This window comes from Vombatus ursinus, unplaced genomic scaffold, assembly GCF_900497805.2.
Source record: "Vombatus ursinus unplaced genomic scaffold, bare-nosed wombat genome assembly UNPS02014778.1, whole genome shotgun sequence".
Taxonomy (NCBI): Eukaryota; Metazoa; Chordata; class Mammalia; order Diprotodontia; family Vombatidae; genus Vombatus; species Vombatus ursinus.
In genome coordinates, this window is record NW_020954556.1 from 38,049,531 (window position 1) to 38,069,056 (window position 19,526).

At 35.7% G+C, this 19,526-nt stretch overlaps 1 protein-coding gene across 1 annotated transcript in view; it reads right to left on the reverse strand.

The window, feature by feature from the left end:
* ACYP2 (acylphosphatase 2) overlaps nucleotides 1-19,526 on the reverse strand; it is a 232,381-nt gene that overhangs the window by 45,544 nt on the left and 167,311 nt on the right. The window lies entirely within an intron of this gene.

Genomic DNA, 19,526 nt, shown 5'->3' on the forward strand with positions numbered 1-19,526 from the left:
TTATCAATATTGGCTGAGTAGTTAGCATGCAGCTGATGTAGTCAGCCCATATTATGCTTCTTTAAAAAAATCCAATTTTGTTTGACACATTCAATCCTTTATTTACTAAGGATTTATTTTTCTTTATTCTCTTAACACTTTTTTAAAAAGCAAACTCAATTGGAGTAACATTATTTTAGTTAGAGACTTCTAATTTTAGCAAAGATTCCATAGAAGTCCTATTCTGATGATTCATTGGCACATGAAAGTGATTCTAGGCTATCAAAGGTTATGCAGGTGAGTTTTAAGCTTTGAAGATTCTATGATGTCCAAAACACTTTGCATATGGTCCTGTTCAAATACCAGCAGGTTGACCACTAGGTAATTACTCTTCTGACTACGGCAAAATGAATAGATTTCAGTCCTCTGAGGTCTCTTTCTTCTTTTACTATGACAGCATAGAGTAGTGTTGGTAACTGTAGCCCATGGGTCATATTCAACTGCTACTTATTTTTTTTTATGGTCTGTAAGCTAAGAATGTTACATTTGTAAATTAAGTTTTATTGTTATTTTTTTTAATGTTAAAATCATCCCAAGCTCTAAGTTTATACAAAAACATAGAGTGGGTTGGATTTGGCCCATGGGCAGTATGTGGACCTCTGGTGTAGTGCAGTGGAAAAGAGGGTATCAAGAATCACACATTTTTAGGTTATCTATAAACATTAATTTAACCATTATAACTCAGATTATGAGATTCTGAGAGGTGGAGGCAAGGACGGAATGCATTTTAGGCAAAGGGGACTGTCTATGAAAAGGCACAGAGACAGGAAACAAAATGTCATGTATTAGGAACAAAGGATGAAAAAGCAGAGAAATGAGTTCATGAGTTCAACTGAACCATATCCACATAGACTTTCTTGCTATATATGAATATAGGAGGCATTAAGTTAGATAAATGTAAAGATAATTCACAGGTTCTTCTTGGGAAATTGGGGGAGCCTCAAGACATGTCAAGGGGGAGGGAGAAGGGAATAAGCAAGCATCTGTTATGTGTCAGGCACTTTGCTAAGTGCTTTATAAATATTATCTCATTTGACCAACCAAATCAGAAGCATTTATTAAATATCTACTATATTTCAAGCATTGTGCTAAATACCAAAAGTACAAAGAAAGGCAAAAATATTCTCTACCCTCAACGAGCTTACAATCTAATGGGAGAGACAACATGCAAACAACTATGTACAAAAACCAATATATCCAGGATAAATTGGAGATAATCTCAGAGGCATTAGCATTAAAGAGGACCTGGAAACGCTCCTAGAAGGTAGAATTTTAGCTGGGACTTGAAGGAAGCCAGGGGATCCAAGAGGTGGAGATGAAGAGACAGAGAATTCCAGAAATATGGGAGAACCAGTGAAAATACATAGAGTCAAAAGATGGAGAGCATTTCACGAAACAGTTGGGTCACTTCATATAGCAGTACTTATGATGATCACAGGCAAGGGGCTCATCATTAAGATAGTTACAGTTTATGTGTCAATATCTGCTAAAAATCAATGAATCTTCAACAAACATTTGCTAACCATCTACTCTTTGCCATGATTATGCTAGGAGTTGGGGATACAAACACAGAAATGAAACAGGAAAATAGAAGCCTACAAACCAGACCAACCAGATCAACCCAACAATATTTATAAATGAAACTGAAGGAACAATAAATGTGAAATAGAACAGACTAGTCAGTATTTCTCTAGTGATCTATTCTCATCATTGACAATAATCAAACTACTATGTATTGCCCTAACTTTGGAATTCTCTACTTGGGGTCTATGGACACATTTCAGAGTACTAATAAACTGGGATGGGAAAAATACAAATTTATTTTCACTAACTTCTATCTGAAAATTTGCATTTCCTTACATTTTAAATGTAGGCAGCAAACCACAGTAATATTAGAAGTACCTGTGACTTTGTCAACCAAAAGAAAGAACAGATACTTTATATTACATTAGTTATTGTGGATGAGTATAAATAACATTTATACTTATTATGACTTTGTAATACTATGTATTTTATTGATTCATTTAAAATATTATTCCAAGAAGAGGTACATATCCTGCTAAAGGGGTCCATCATACAAAAAAGGTTAAGAACTCTTGCTATAAAGATTTGATTGATATGTTAAATGAAGTGAAAAATGGCATTCAAGATAATTAAGTTGGGAAGATTTGCTGAGCCTGTCCAAATACACACAGAAGAAATCTGTATTGGAGGCAATGGTGATCCATTTGTAAGATAGCTTAAGGAAAGAGAAATTTCAAAAGAATAGAAAGGGTATTTTTACCCCTCAAAAAGTGATCAAGAAGACATACTGTCTTACAATAACAGAGAATAAATGCTGATTTTATATAGGGCTATAAGGTTTACAAAGTGCTTGCAAGGCCTTATCTCCTGAAAAGTTGAACCAGAACTGAGTGCATACAAGTTTGAGTGGATGATCTCTCACTCTTTTCCCTGGTGATTTTTCAGGATGACTCCTGTGAGCTGATAAATGAGTAAGAAAGCTGGACTTTTTTTTCTGCCACCTGGATGCCATCTGTCCCTAAACATATGGGATCTCTGTTTCTGTTGTTAGTTCTTTACTGATCTGATGTGAAAAGAGATCCTGAAATCAGAATGCCCTGAAAGAAATTGATCAGAGGTCCAACTGATGACCGGTGTCATTAGCAGAGTCAATGGGAACAATAGGGGGTCTTTGAAGACAGAGGAAATCATTGAAGATGGAGTTTAAAGATAGTCCCATGAAGAGAGCAGCTGCATTATGGATTCTAAAAAGGTACAAAGTCCTTGGAGCCTAGCAGAAAGCTATGCTATCAATCAATCGATAAACATTTTTTTTTAGCTTTAAGAGGATTTTTATTAATTTATTTTTAGTTTTCAACATTAACTTTCATAAGCTTTTGAGTTTTAAATTTTCTTCCCCTCCCTCCCCAAGATGGCATGCAATCTGATATAGGCACTACATATACATTCCTATTAAACATATCTTCACATTAGTCATGTTGTAAAGAAGAATTAGAACCAATAGGAGGAACCACAAGAAAGAAGAAACAAAACAAAACAAAAATAGAAGAGGAAAAAAAGGAGCAAATAGTATGCTTCAATCTGCATTCAAACTCCTTAGTTCTTTCTCTGGATGCAGATAATATTTTCCATCATGAGACTTTTGGAGATGTCTTAGATCCTTGCATTGTTGAAAAGAGCTAAGTCTATCAAAGTTAGTCATTGCACACTGTGGCTGTTACTGTGTACAATGTTCTCTTGGTTCTGCTCACTTCACTCAGCATCAGTCCATACAAGTCTTCCCAGGTTTTTCTGAAGTCTGCTTGCTCACCATTTTTTTGTTGTTTTTCATTTTTGTTTTTTCATTTGAGTTCCAAATTTTCTCCCCATGTCGTACCTCCCCCCACCCCAAGATGGCGTGCATTCTGAATACTCCTTCCCCTAATCTCTCTCCTTTCTATCTCCCCCCCATCTTATCCCCATCCCCTTCAATTTTTCTGTAGGGCAGGATAGATTTCTATACCCCATTGCCTGTGTATCTTATTTCCCAGTTGCATGTGAAAACAATTTTTAACATTTGTTTTTAAAACTTTGGGTTCCATTGCTCATCATTTCTTATAGCACAATAGTATTCCATTACATTCATACACCACAACTTGTTCAGCCATTCCCCAATTGACAGGCATCCCCTCAATTTCCAATTCTTTCCCACCACATATAGAACTGCTATAAATATTTTTGTACATATGGGTCCTTTTCTCATTATTATGATCTCTTTGGGATACAGCCCTAGAAGTGCTTTTGCTAGGTCAAAGGGTATGCACATTTTTATAGCCCTTTGGGCATAGGTCCAAATTGCTCTCCAAAATGGTTGGATCAATTCACAACTCCACCAACAATGGATTAATGTTCCAATTTTCCCACATCTTCTCCAACATTTATCATTTTCCTCTTTTGTCACGTTAGCCAACCTATTAGGTATGATGTGGTACCTCAAAGTTGTTTTGATTTGCATTTTTCTAATCAATAGTGATTTAGAGCATTTTTTCATATGACAATAAATAGCTTTAATTTCTTCATCTGAAAACTGCCTGTTAATATCCTTTTCATTTCTCAATTGGGGAATGACTTGTATTCTTATAAATTTGACTTAGTTCTCTATATATTTTAGAACTGAGACCCTTATCAGAGAAAATGGTTGTAAAAATTCTTTCCCAGTTTTCTTCTTTCCTTCCTAATCTTGGTTGCATTGGCTTTTTAATAAACATTTATTAAGCATCTACTATGTGCCAGGCACTGTGCTAAGTGCTGGGGAATATAAAAAGGGGCCTAAGGTTGCCCCAGCCCTTAAAGAGCTCACAATCTAATGGAGGAGACAATAAACAAATAAATACATACAGGCAAGCTATATAGAGGATATAGAGGAAATAATTAACTGAGGGGAGGTCCTAGACCCCCAACCACAAAATACACACATACCAACTAGGGGTGGGGAGAAACTTCCTGTAGAACATGGAGTTTTAGTTGGGACTTAAAGGAAGCCAAGAAAGTCAGGAGGTGGAGATGAGGGAGAACTTTCTAGACATGGGAGAAAGCCAGAGAAAATGTCTGGAGTTGAGAGATAGGAGTGTCTTGTTCGTGAAACAGCCAAGATGCCAGAGTCACTGGATCAAAGAGTACAATTTGGGGAGTAAGGTGTAAAAAAACTGGAAGGGGCCTAAGTTATAAAGGGCTTTGAATGCCAAGCAGAAGATTTTGTATTTGATCCTGGAGACAATAGTAAGCCATTGGAGTTCATTAAGTAGGGAGAAAGGAACCTCAAAAGGACTCCACAAAAGAAGAAAAGGACTTCTGAGGCCAGGAATGAGTTCTCCTTGGCCCCTATGGTCTCTATAAATGTGTCCCACTACTATTATAGTTTAGATTTGAGCCCCCTCTCCCCATAACCTCATACGGGCAAAGGAAGAGTGTGCCTTCGGTGGGTGGGTGGGTGAGGAATATTTTCTAACTACTGTTCTTGTTATACATTCTTAGTAAATACTGAAAAAATAGAGAAAATTTTATGGAGGCTGATGGAGTTTACTGGTTGATTTATACTGGTGGGTATACCAGATAAAGATTGTGAGACACCACATTTGAAGCCATACCCTTTTAGGATTACCTCTTCAACCCTAAAGGGGGTAACAATATTCTCTCCTCCTAAGCTGTCAGTGCAGTGCAAGTTGAGTGAGTGGTCCTAGTTGGGGAATGGTGAGGTAGGCACACCTGATTGTAGCCAGACTGCAGCACTGTAGAACAAGATGGACTTTGAGAGCTGGAAGTTGCTTGGGATTATTGCTGCAGTTTTCCAAATGCAATCCCAATCATTCTCCTCTTTACTTCTGGATCCAGCTAATTGCCCATTTCTAGTTTTTGTCCAAAAATCTATGTACCAATAGACTATTTCAATGGGCTACACACACAATGACATGTCATAATCTGGGCAGAGAATGAATATTGTGCCAAAGCATATTGGCAAAAGCCCATTTCCCCCCACTGATGCCATATGTTTGACATCATGGAATATCACAATTTCCAAAGAATCAAAATTGTGGTTGACTCAAAGGGCAATTGAAGGAAACATTGTGAGTTTAAGTAGGCTACAGCATATCGCTAACAATGACTTGTGGGTAAGAGGTAGCACAATGACATCACCTAGAACACATATAAGCAAAAAAAGTAAAGGGTCAGTCACATCGCTTTTTTTTTTTTGGCAAGGCATTTGGGGTTAAGCGACTTGCCCAGGGTCACACAGTTAGCAAATGTCAAGCATCTGAGGCCACATTTGAACTCAGGTCCACCAGGTATGGTGCTCTATCCATTGCACCATCTAGCTGCCCCTTGTCATGTTGCCTTTTGTCTCCCCCATTAGATTGTTAGCTTCTCAAGGACAGGGCCTATTTACCTATTTACCCATTTATTTATTTTTAGTTTTCAGCATTCACTTTTATAAGATTTTGAGTTCTAAATTTCCCCCCTCTTTTCCTTCCCACCTCCCCAAGATGGCATACAATCTGATATAAGCTATACATATACAATCATATTAAACATATTTCCAAATTAGTCATGTTATAAAAGAAGAATCAGAACAAAAGGGGGAAACCATGAAAAAGAAATAAAAAGGAAAATAGTATGCTTCAATCTGCATTCAGAATCCATAGTTTTTTCTCTGGATGTGGATAAGCATTTTCCATCCTGTGTCTTTTGGAAGTAATTGTCTTAGATCATTGCATTGCTCAGAAGAACTAAGTCTATTAAAGCTGGTCATCACACAGTGTTGCTGTTCCTGTGTACCATATTCTCTTGGTTCTGCTCACTTCACTCAGCATCAATTCATTTAAGTCTTTCTAGGTTTTTCTGAAATCTGCCTGCTCATCATTTCTTATGGAACGATAGCATTCTATTACTTCATATACCATGACTTGTTCAGCCATTCCCCAATTGATGGGCATCCCCTCAATTTCTAATTCTTTGCCAGCACAAAAAGAGCTGCTATAAATATTTTTGTTCATGTGAGGCTTTTTCCCTTTTTTATGATCTCTTTGGGATACAGACCTAGGAAGGTATTGTTGGATAAAAGGGTATGCATATTTTTATAGCCCTTTGGGCATAGTTCCAAATTGCTCTCCAGAATGGTTGGATCAGTTCACAACTCCACCATCAATGCATTAGTGTTCCAATTTTCCTACATCTTCTCCAATATTTATGATTTTCCAGACAGGAGCTCTTTTTTCTTTCTTTGTATCCCCAGCACTTAGTGTACTGACAGGCACAAAGTACATGCTTAATAAATGCTTGCTAACTGATGGACTGACAATATAGTGAGAGTGAGGGACAATGGATGGGCAGGCAAATGTTCTACTGGTAAATTAAAACTAAATATTAAAAGACTCTTTGCAAGAACTCAAATGTGTTGGGTAGATAATCTATGCAGTTTTTTGAAGGATATTGATGAGAGTAACAAAAAGAGGAGAAAGTGCCACTTAATACCAGTCAGTATTAGCTTAGCTTAGGCAAGACAATTAACCTCTTTGGGCCTCAGTTTCTTTATTTGCAAAATGAAGATATGGAACTAGATATCCTTTAAGGTATGTTCCAGATCTAAATCTACAATAATAGTTGTATTACTGACTGCCTTCCATAGACACCTCTAGCTTTTAAAGAGTCTTAAATAAGACTCTTTTATGTAGTCATTTCTAGCACTTTGTAATTATAACTTCAGCACTGACCAGCTGGTCTCTTAGAGTAATACACCATAGACATGTTTTCATCTGATTCAGTGCTGACAGTAGATCACTGATGCGTTTTTTGGATCCAAGGAAGTATAACAGTAAATGCCTTAGAGTTCACACCCCACAAAAAACATACAGTTTAGTACTGTATAACGTTCATCATAGAGAGGCCAGGTGTTCTCAATAACTTCAGAAAGGTATATGCTTTGACTTCTTTTTAAATATTAAATTTACTATTTTTCTTTTTTTTTTCAGGATGAAGATTTCCTTTTTAATTATCTGAAACATCTATCACTGTTTTCCCCCATGTAACCCACTTATCATCCAACATAAAGTTACATGGTGTTACCTATTGACAGTGTGAGGTCTGCTAACCAGGAGCAGGTGTCTGAGTTTAGACTCCAGCTCTCTCAGTTACTTTTATGTATTCTTTTGATGTTTCTTTATATGTCTTTCCCTCATCATCTTCTATCAATTTCAATTTGTAAAAGGAAAATAATGTGATCTGATTGGCAAAGTATTCTGATGTGCTACAAATTATTTACTCTACAAATAATCTTATTCAGCCCTTTTAATTCTGAGTGATGTAATACTATTGTGTCTTTGATGGCTTTTTTACTATTATTCCTTTTAATCTTTAAACCATGTGTCATTTTGTTTTGTTCCTGTCAGAGAAATGCCTTTATCTTATTCATTCCTGCCTATGCTTAAAAAATGAAAATAAACAGATCCCACTTTTTTACGTGATCAGGGGTATGCCTCCCAGCTTCTTACCTTCATATTCACTAAAGTAGGTAGCCATGTTCAACTCTTGTGAAATTATTTTACTTAAACCTGAGATTTTCATGAGCTACACATTCATAGTCACTGAAAACTTTCCTTGCAATATCTATCTAGTGGAGAATAAATAAGAACGAAGGCAGTTGAAACATCTATTGTTTAGTAAACTCACTACACCAAACTAACATGAAGATAAGGACTGGCCCTCAACATCAGGGCTTTATGTAAAGTGATCTATATGGCTAAATATCTCCAGCTCCAATTCAAACAGAAGCATTTTTTTTTCTTTTTCCATTTTACCTGGGTAATTGCAGCTACTAATGAAAACTAAAGATACTCAAGGGAAAAATAGTCAATCATCTCAGCAACTTGAGAAAAGTTCAGGCTCACGAAAACTGAATCAGAAATTCAGGATAAGGGGATGAGGGAAGAGTGATGGAAAAAGCTGAGTGACCCTGAAAAAAGCCAACACATCACTTAATGCAGTTCCATCCTCCACTACCTGCAAAAGGGCTCCCATTCCATCAAATATTCTATGTGTCTCACCCAGTCTTCTTACCTTTCACCTTCTATTCCTATTCATCTGTCATATTTACTCACTGTCAAGAAGAAAGTCTGTTTTCCTTCTGAAAACCACTTCCCTTTTGCACAGCTGGTCTCTGTTTCCATTTATGGATCTGCATTAAGGCTGCAGATCTGTCTGTCCCTGCATGTCTGCAAACCCATTAAGGCTGAAAAAATATTCCATATTCTTTTAAAAATCCACATAGTATGTTTTATGTTTGTTGTACTGAACTCAGGCCAAATAACTCCTAGAAATTGTTTTAGGTCAACAAACAATTCAACCAACATCTATAATCTAAGAAAAACATTCTGGTTGTGCCAAGAGATTGAAAAAAAGCAGCAGAGAGGAGGGTGAACAATTCAGTCCTTTGTATTATACTATAGCTATTAGTTTGTATTGACAAAGTGACCTCAAGTATCTCCATAAAATATGTAATCAAGATGTAAAGCTTAATGGTGAAAAGGCCTGAAGTTCAATGACATTTGAAAAAAAGTACAGAGACATAAAATTCAATTCATTCAATTCAACAAATATCCAATAAAGTATATACTTATTATAAGACATTTGAGTCTGCAAAAATGAATGAACTGACAAATTTGCATTGACCCTCACCATATTTACTCATGCCACTACCTCCTCTTGCCCATCTTCTTCAGCAGTTTACATTGTTACTTGGAGCCACATGTAGGAGTATCAGGCTCAGCAGCCACATCCCATAAACTGTCTCAGCAGGTTGAGAGTAACTGACAGGCCTTAAATCTGTTGGTGAATTAAGGGAATGCCTACCCTAAGCATGTGAAGACCTTCCCTGGAAGAATGTGCCATGAAGTTCCAGTGACCATGAAGGTGACTGAAGCAGGTGCTGTGGAATGCTTAGAGCTTAGTCAGGCATTGAAGATGCCAAGGTCATCCACTGCATCCTGAGCCATTACCAGTTGTCTTGACTTTTGTTCTGCCACTGGACTCAATGACTCAAGAAGAAAGAATGAAGCTGACAACTTTGTGCAGTTCCACCTCACTTAAATCCAATTCATGTGCAAATTAAGATATCACCCATGATGTCACTGGACCTCTTTGAAAAAGAAGGATAAACAATAACATCATTATTACTAAGTTGGGAGAATATGTGCTCCCCTGTCAAAGGAAATTTTCAAAAAGGAGTTCTTCCACAAATATATTTTCACAGAAATAATAGATTAACTTAGAAGTAATATAAAAAAGATATGGTTCACTCAAATTCTTCCTGATTTTCTTTTAATCAAGCCTGATTTCTTTTAAGGGTTTGAAACAAAGGACTGGCTATGAGTTGGCTTCTCTGTGCACTGAGCACAGAACAAGTTCTGGAAAGAACATGGTAGCATGGCTCTGATCCCCAAAGCAGAGCACAGCATCCTTGACCAATGGGGACCTTGATCCTGCAGACCCTCCCAGTGGGCCAAGAGAGGCTAAGTCAAGCAGAAGTCTACTGAAACTCCCAACCAGAAAGAAGTCAATAGACTCAAACCTGAGTCAGAAAATTGCAGAACTCAGACTAGGCAGTGAACAGGCCTCTCCTTGGATTATACCACTTTAGAGGCACTGAAAGCTTCCAGGTCTACCATTAGAGCTGTAAAAACAGCAGAAGGATTTAAGAGGATAGAAACTCAGGGCAGACATTCTCCCTCCTACCTTCCAATAAGTATGTAGAGCCCAACACTAACATTAAGTCCATAGTCAAGAAGCTGGAAGAATTTAAGAAGTAAGCTGGAAGAATTTAAGAAGTAAGCTGGAAGAATGAGCAAACAAAAAAAGAATCTGATCATAAAGAACTATTATAGCAATAGGGAAATTCAAGACACAACACAGAAAAGAATGACTCCAAAGTATCTACAAGCAAAGCTTAAAGAAAAATTCAGCTTGGATACATGAATTTCTAGAAGAATTAAAGCAAGAGTTAAAAGAAGGAGCTAAAAATTTATTTTAAAAACCAAATGAAAGCACTGGGGAGAAAGAATGGGAAATGAGACAAGAACTAAGGAAGAAAGATATAAAAAGAAAATTAACAGCTTGGAAAAAAAATTACAAAATCTTTTGTTGTTGTTCAGTCAGTCACGTGTGACTTCTTGTGACCCCATGGACCAAAGCACAAGCTCATGTTCACTGCTTCCATGACACTGTCTATCCACTTCATCCTCTGCTATCCCCCTCTCCTTTTGTGTTCAATCTTTCCCAACATCAGAGTCTTTTTCAATGAGTCCCATCTTTTCATTATGTGACCAAAGTTTTTAAACTTCATCATTTGATCTCCCAGTGAATAATCTGAATTAATTTCTTTAAGTATTGACTGATTTGATCTCCCTGCTATCCAAGGGACTCTCAAAAGTCTTCTCCAGCACCACAATTCAAAAGTGTCAATTCTGTGGTGCTCAGCATTCCTTATAGTCCAACTCTCACAGTCATACATTGCTACTGGAAAAATCATAGCTTTGACTATATGAATCTTTGTTGGCAAGGTGAGGTCTCTGCTTTTTAGTATGTGGTCCAGACTTGCCATAACTTTCCTTCTAAGGAGCAAGCATCTTTTAATTTCATGGCTGCAGTCACTGTCTGTAGTGATCTTTGAGCCCAAGAACAGAAAATCTGACACTGCTTCCATTGCTTCTCCCTCTGTTTGCCAGGAAGTTATGGGTCCAGTTGCCAAGATCTTGTTTTTTGGGGTTTTTTATGTTAAGCTTCAAGTCAGATTTTATACTCACCTTTTTCACTCTCATCAAGAGGTTTCTTACTTCTTCACTTTCTGCCATCAGAGTGGTATTGTCTGCATATCTGAGATTGTTGATATTACACCTGATAGCCTTAATTCCAGATTTTGGTTTGTCCAGCCTGGCATTTTGCATGGCATGATGTACTCTGTATGTAAGTTAAATAAAGTGAAAATATAAAGCCTTGTTGTATTATTTTTCCAATCTTAAACCAATTATTTGTTCCAAGTTTGGTTTTAACTATTTCTTGATCTGCATATAGGTTCCTCAGAAGACAAGTAGGATATCTGTACTCCCATCTCTTTGAGGACTTGTCACATTTTGTTGTGATCCAGCTACGGAGTCAAACACTTTAGTGTAGTCAATGAAACAGAAGTAGATGTTTTTCTGGAACTCCCTTACTTTCTCCATTATTCAGTGAATGTTGGCAATTTGGTCTCTAGTTCCACTGCCACTTCAAAAACCAACCTGTACTTCTGGTAATTTTCTGTTCACATATTGCTGAATCTTAGCTTACAGAATCTTAAGCAAAACCTTGCTGGTGTGTGAGATGAGCACTTGTTTAGTAATTTGAACATTCTTTGGCATCACTCTTCTCTCTCTTTTTTTTTTTTTGGCTAGGCAATGGGGTTAAGTGACTTGCCCAGGTCGCACAGCTAGTGTTATGTGTCTGAGGCTGGATTTGAATTCAGGTCCTCCTGAATCCAGGGCCGGTGCTCTATCCACTGTGCAACCTAGCTGCCCCAACATCACCCTTCTTTACAATAATGATGAAAACTGATCTTTTCCAATCTAGTGGCCACTGTTGAGTTTTCCAAATTAGCTGGCATGTTGAGTGCAGTACTTTTAAAGCATCATCTTATAGAATTTTAAATAGCTCAGCCAGGATTCTGTCACCTCCATTGGCCTTATTGTCAACAGTGCTTGCTAAAATCCACTTGACTTAATTCTCCAGGGTGTCTGGCTCTAGATCAGTAACCACGCCAACATGGTTACTGGTGATGTTAAGATCTTTTTTGTATGGTTCTTCTGCATATTCTTACTGGAGGAGTGAGGTAGCACAATGGATAGTGTGTAGGGCCAAGAGCCAGGAAGACGCCTCTTCCTGAATTCAAATCTGGCCCAAGACAGGTACTAGTTGTGTGACCCTGGGAAAGTCATTTAACCCTGTTTGTCTCAGTTTCATTATCTATAAAATGAGCTAGAGAAGGAAATGGAGAACTCCTCCAGTATCTTTGCTAAGGCTTTGATCATAAAGAGTCAGACATGCCTAAAACAACTGAACAACAACATATTTCTGCTACCTCTTCTTAATCCAAACTCTCTACTATGACCTTTTCATCTTGGGTAAACTTACACAGCATAGCTCATAGTTTTATTGGGCTACACAAACCCCTCTACCACAACAGTGCAGTGATCCAGGAGAGATGCAAAGTCTTACTGAAGAAAACTACTAGAAAATTATAATTTGCTAAAGGAAAACTATTGACTCCATGAGACATCAAGAAATAATAAAACAAAGTTTAAAACACTGAACAAATAGAAGAAAATATGAAATACAGGAAAAAACAACTGACCTGGAAAAAAGATTGGGGAGAGATAATTTAAGAATCATTTAACTATCTAAAAACCATGAATAAAAAAGACATCATATTTCAAGAAATCATAAAAAGAAACTGCCCAGATATTTTCAAACCAGAGGACAAAGTAGAAATTGAAAAAATTCACTGGTCATCTCCTTGAAAGATATCCAAAATGAAAACTTCCAGGAATATCATAGCCCTAATGCAGAGCTCCTAGGACAAGGAAAAAAATATATAACAAACAGCCAGAAAGACAGAATTCAAGTAAAAAGGAGCCACAATTGAGAATCACACAAGATTCATCAGCCATGATTAGAAAGAAGCATAGAGCTTAGAATATGAAAACCCGGAATGCAAAGATCTATGCATACAATCAAGAAGGACTGACCTAGAAATACTGAGTATAATACTAAAGGGTAAAATTCACCTTTAATGAAATAAATGCCTTCCAAGCATTCTGATGAAATGAAATGAGAATTGAGTAGAAAATTTGACATATAAACACAAGAATCAAGCATAAAAAAGGCAGACATGAGAGACAAAGTGTGAGGGACTAAACAAGGTTAAACTGCTTACATTCTTTTTTTTTTTTTGGTGAGGCAATTGGGGTTAAGTGACTTGCCCAGCATCACACAGCTAGTAAGTGTCATGTGTCTGAGACTGGATTTGAACTCAGGTCCTCCTGACTCCAATGCCGGAGCTTTATCCACTGCACCACCTAGCTGCCCCTGTTTACATTCTTATAAAAGGAGATGAGACACATGTAGCCCCTAAGAACTTTATCATCATCAGAGGTCATAGAAGGATTCTACTTAGATAGTGGGCCTGGGTCTCTCATAAATGGGATGTCAAAGAGGAATATATACAACAAGGAGGCAGCAGTGGCAGGGAGGTGGAGCAGAAAACACTTGAACCTCACTCTTACATGAACTGGTTAAAGGACAGAAGAATACTCATATGTGCAGCTGGGTATGAAATTCATCTTCCTCATGAGGGAAACAGGATGGAAAGGGATAAAGAGAAAGGGGAAAATGAGTGGAAGGGTAGATTAAAGAATCATCAGTTAGAAGCAAAACAGACTCTTAAAGAAGGGTTGGAAAAAAGAGAAGGATAAATATAAGATAATAGAATGGAGGGAAATACACAGCAATCATAATTGTGAATATGAACAGGATGAACTCTCTCATAAAACAGAAGAGGATAGCAGAATGGATTAGAAACTTAAATCTATCAACATGTTATAAGAAACACATTTGAAACAGAAAGACACACACACACACAGAGTTAAAATAGGGAGCTGGAGCAGAAAGTATTGTACTTCAGCTGAAGTAAAAAAAGGCAGGGGAGCAATCATGATCTCAGACAAAGCAAAAGCAAAAATAGACCTATTTAAAAGAGATAAATTGAGAAACTATATTTTGCTAAAAGGTACCATAAACAATAAATTAATATAAATACTAAACACATACACTATACCAAATGACACAGCATCTAAATTTTGAAAGGAAAAGTTAAAGGGCTTATAGAAGAAACAGAGCATAAAACTTTAATAGTGAGGGACCTTAATTTATCCCTTTTAGACTTAGATATATCTAGCCATAAAATAAGCAAGAAAGAAGTTAATAATCTGTATAGAATTTTTTAAAAGTTAAATATAATAGATCTCTGGAGAATACTGAATGGGAATATTAAAGACTGTACAGATTCTCCACTGTGAATGTTATCTTCACAAAAATTGATCATGCATCAGGACAGAAAGACCTCAAAATACAAGAAAGCAGAAATATTGGTGCATGTCTTGCTGACTATAATGCAATAAAAATTAGATTTAATAAAAAACTTTAAAGCAAAGATGAAAAATTAATTGGAAACTAAATAATAATCTTTAAAATGGCTGGGTCAAAGAACAAATTATAGAAACATTCAATAATTTCATTAAAGATAATGACAACAAAGAGATAACATGTAAAAAATTTGTGTTTCAGCCAAAGCAGTACTCAGGGGGACATTTATATCTCTAAACTTTTTCACTAACAAAAAAGAGAAAGACCAAATTAACAAATTGGAATGCAACTTTTAAAAATCTCAGAAAACCAACAAATTAGCACCTTCTTACAATTAAACACTAAAACAGAAATCTTGAAAATAAAAGAAGAAAATTAACAAAACAGAGTTAAAAATTAGTAATTTAATTTAGTAAGCAAAATTGTATTTATTTAACAAGTAAATAAAACTGGGAGCTATTTTTAAAAAAATAATAAAATAGATAAGCTATTATCTGATTGGCTATAAAAAAGAAAACCAGTGCTTACTAGTATTACTATAGTATTATATTGCTATACATTATGGTATTGTATTACCAGTGTTAAAAACGAAAAAGGTGAATTCACAACCAATAAAGAGGAAATAAAAGAAATTTATTATGAGCTATTTTGCCCAATTATATTCCAATGAAACTGACAATCTAAATGGAATGGATGAATATTTACAAAAATATAAATTGCCCAGATTAACAAAACAGAAAATAAAGTCCTTACATAACTCTATCAGAAAAAGAAGTCGAACAAGCACAAATGAATTCCAAAAGGAAAAAATCCTGAGGACTAGATGGATTTACACATGAATTCTACCAAAAACTTAAAGAGCAATCAGTTCCAAGAATTGGAATTATATTTGAAAAAATAGGTGAAGAGATCCTACTAAATTCCTTTTATGACACAAATAAAGTCTTAATACTTAAACCAGAGACAGTCAAAACAGAGAAAGAAAATCATAAACCAATTTCCCTAATGAATATTGATGCAAAAAATTCAAATAAGATATTACCAAGGAGACAACAGCCACATTTCACAAAGATCATACATACAATATGACTAGGCTGGATTTATACCAGGAACGCAAGGGTTGGTTCAATATTAAGAAACATGTAAACAGAAGTGCCCATCTTAATAACCAAACCAACAAATATCATACGATTATGTGAATAGATGCAGTAAAGATTTTGAAAAAAAAGTACATGTTAAATTCATGTTAAGAACACAAGAAAGCATAGAAATAAATGGAGCTTTCCTTAAACTAAGTAGTATCCATCTAAAACTAAGATCATCAGGGGTGAAGCTAGGATGTCCATTCATCACCACTATTATTTAATATTGTACTAGAAATGCTAGCTATGGCAAGAAGAACAAATTAAAGGAATAAATACAGGTAATTAGGAAACAAAACTTTCATTTTTGTAGCCAATATAACTTTATTTAGAGAACCTCAGGGATTCAACCAAAAAACTAACTGAAATAAGTTTGGCAAAGTTGCAAGACACATAAAAAATTAAAAAATAAAAGAATAAAAGCACACAAATCATGGCATTCCTGTATGTTACCAACAAAGCACAGCAGGAATACATAGAAAGAGAAATTCCATTTAATCTAAGTATGAGCAGTATAAATATTCGGGGATCTACCTGCCAAGACCCACACAGGAACTATATGAACACACTTATAAAATACTTTACACAAATAAAGACCTATCTAAATAATTGGACAGATATTAATTGCTTACAGGTAGGTAGAACCAATATAATAAAAATTATGAAACTACCTAAATCAATTTACTTATCCAGGGTCATACCAAGGAAACTACCAAAATTTTACTTTATAGAGCTAGAAAAGATAGTAAGAAAATCCATCTGGAAAAACAAAAGGTCAAGAAATTTCAGGGGAATCAATGAAAAAAAAAACGGTAAGAATAGGACCTAGCAGTACAGGATTCCATACTATACTACAAAGGTGTAATCATTAAACAATTTGATACAGTGTAGAAGAAAAAGAGAGGTGTATCAGTGAGTGAGATTGGGTACACAATGTATTGAAATAAATGAACACAGTAACTTACTATTTAATAAACTCAAAGACCCCAGCTAGTAGGGTAAGAACTCAAAATTCAACAAATACTACTGGGAAAACTAGAAATGATCTGCAGAAACTAGGTATAAGTCAACATCTCACACTATATATTAAGTTCAAAATGCCAAGTGATTTAGACAAACAGGGTGACAGCATAAGCAAATCAGTGGATCATGAAAGAAATTAGTTGTTACATCTATGGATAGGGAAGAAGTTATGACCAGACGAGAAAGAGAGATTCACAAGAAGTAAAATGAGTTAATTTTGATTACATAAAATTAAAAAAAGTTTTTGCACAAACAAAACCAATGCAGCTAAAATTAAAACAAAAGCAGGAAATTGGATAAAATCTCTGCAGCAAGTTTCTTGAATGAAGATCTCATTTCTAAGATATATAGGAAAAGGAGTCAAATTTACAAGACTAAGAACCACTTCACATTTGATAAAAGTTTAAAAGACAAGAGGCAATTATCAGAGGAAGCAATCCAAGCAATAAATAGTTATGAAAAAAATGCTTCAAATCACTAATTATTAGAAAAATGTAAATTAAAATAACTCTGAAATTTCACCTTATACCCATCAGATTGGCTGAGATGCCAAAAAAGAAAAATAACAAATAGTGGTTTTTTGTCCCCAAATCTTGAGTCTTTGGGTTTATCAAAAACAAGATTACTATAGTCATTTACTACTGGGTATTATATACTTAATCTAGTCCACTGATCCACCACTCTATTTCTTAGCCAGTACTAGAATGTTTTTATGATTACCACTTTGGGATACAGCTTGAGATCTTCAAATTGGGTCATGAAGAGTCAGACATAACTGAAAGGACTGAACAATAATTGCTTAACCACCTTCTTCAATTTTTTTTCATTGATTCTCTTGATATTCTTGAGCTTTTGTTCTTCCAGATGAATTGTTATTATTTTTCTAGGTCTATAAAATAATTTTTGGCAATTTGACTGGTATGGCAGTGAAGAAGTAAATCAGTTTAGGCAGAACTGTCATTTTTATTATATTGGCTTAGCCTACCTATGAGTAATCATGACTATAAATATATTTAATATAATACATAGTTGTATTTTCTTGTTTTCTCAATGGACAGCAAAGAAATAAGGGATAGAGAGAATTTTAAATTGAAAATAAAATTGAATTAAAAAAATTTTTTTTTGCTTTAGAACAGTTTTTTCTTCAAAATGATTTATTAATTTATTTTAAATTATCAACAATCCTTCCATATTAAATCAAAGCTTCCATAAGCTTTTGAGTTTTAAATTTTTCTCCCCCCCACCTCCCTCCTCAAGACAGCATACAATCTAATATAGGCTATATGTATACATTCCTATTAAACATATTTTCATATTAGTGATGTTGTAAGTAAGAATTAGAAGTAATAGGAGGAACCACCAGAAAGAGGAAACGGAACACAACAGAAGGGAAAAAAAATAGCAAATAGTATGCTTCGATCTGCATTCAAATTCCATAGTTCTTTCTTTGGATGTGGATAGCATTTTCCATCATGAGGCTTTTGGAGATGTCTTAGATCTTGTATTGCTGAGAGGGCTTAAGTCTATCAAAGTCAGTCATCACTTAATGTAGTTGTTACTGAGTACAATGTTCTTTTGGTTCTGCTCACTTCACTCAGCATCAAACCATTCAAGTCTTACCAGGTTTATCTGAAGTCTGCCTGTTCATCATTTCTTATAGCACAATAGTATTCCATTACATTCATATATCACATTCACAATTATGATTACTATCTGTGTCTTTCTCTCTATCCTCCCTCCCCTCCCTCCCTGTTTATGCTTTTCTTTCTCCTTTCTCCTTTCTCCTTTTCCCTCCTCACTAACATTTTGCTTTTGACCACCGCCTCCCCTCAGCCCCACTTCCCTTCTATTAGCCCCCTCCCTTTTCTTTTCCCTTTTCCCTCCTACTGCCTATAGGGCATGTTAGATTTCTATACCTAACTGATTATGTTATTCCCTTCTTGAGCCAAATCTGATGAGAGTAAAGATCAAAAAATGCTCATCTCCCTCCCTTCTTTCTCTCTGCTAGAGTAGGTTTTTGTGCCTTTTCCTGTGATGTAATTTACCCTTGTCTGCCTCCTCCTTCCTTTTTCTCTCAGTACATTTTCTTTGTTAGATCAGATTAATTCACTTACTTGGATCCATTTAACCCACTTGATTAGATTGTTTTCATCATTACATCAAAGTCAATTTATACCCACCCCCCTTTAGGTATACCCCTTTACCATGGTGTAGTAACAATATAGTTCTCAAGAGTTACAAGTGTCATCTTCCCTTGTAGGGATGTAAACAGTTTGCCCTTATTAATAACATGTCGTTTCTTTCTGTCCCATTTACTTTTTTATGTCTCTCTTAAGTCTTGTATTTGAAGATCAAATTTTCTGTTGAGCTCTGGTATTTTTATCAGGAAGGTATGGAAGTCCCCTATTTCATTGAATATTCATCTCTTCCCCTGAAAGATCATGCTCATTTTTGCTGGGCAGTTGATCCTTGGTTGTAATCCAAGCTCCTTTGCCTTACAGAATATCATATTCCACGCCCTAGAGTCTTTTAATGTAGAAGCTGCAAGGTCCTGTGTAATCCTGACTGTGGTTCCATGATATTTAAATTGTTTCT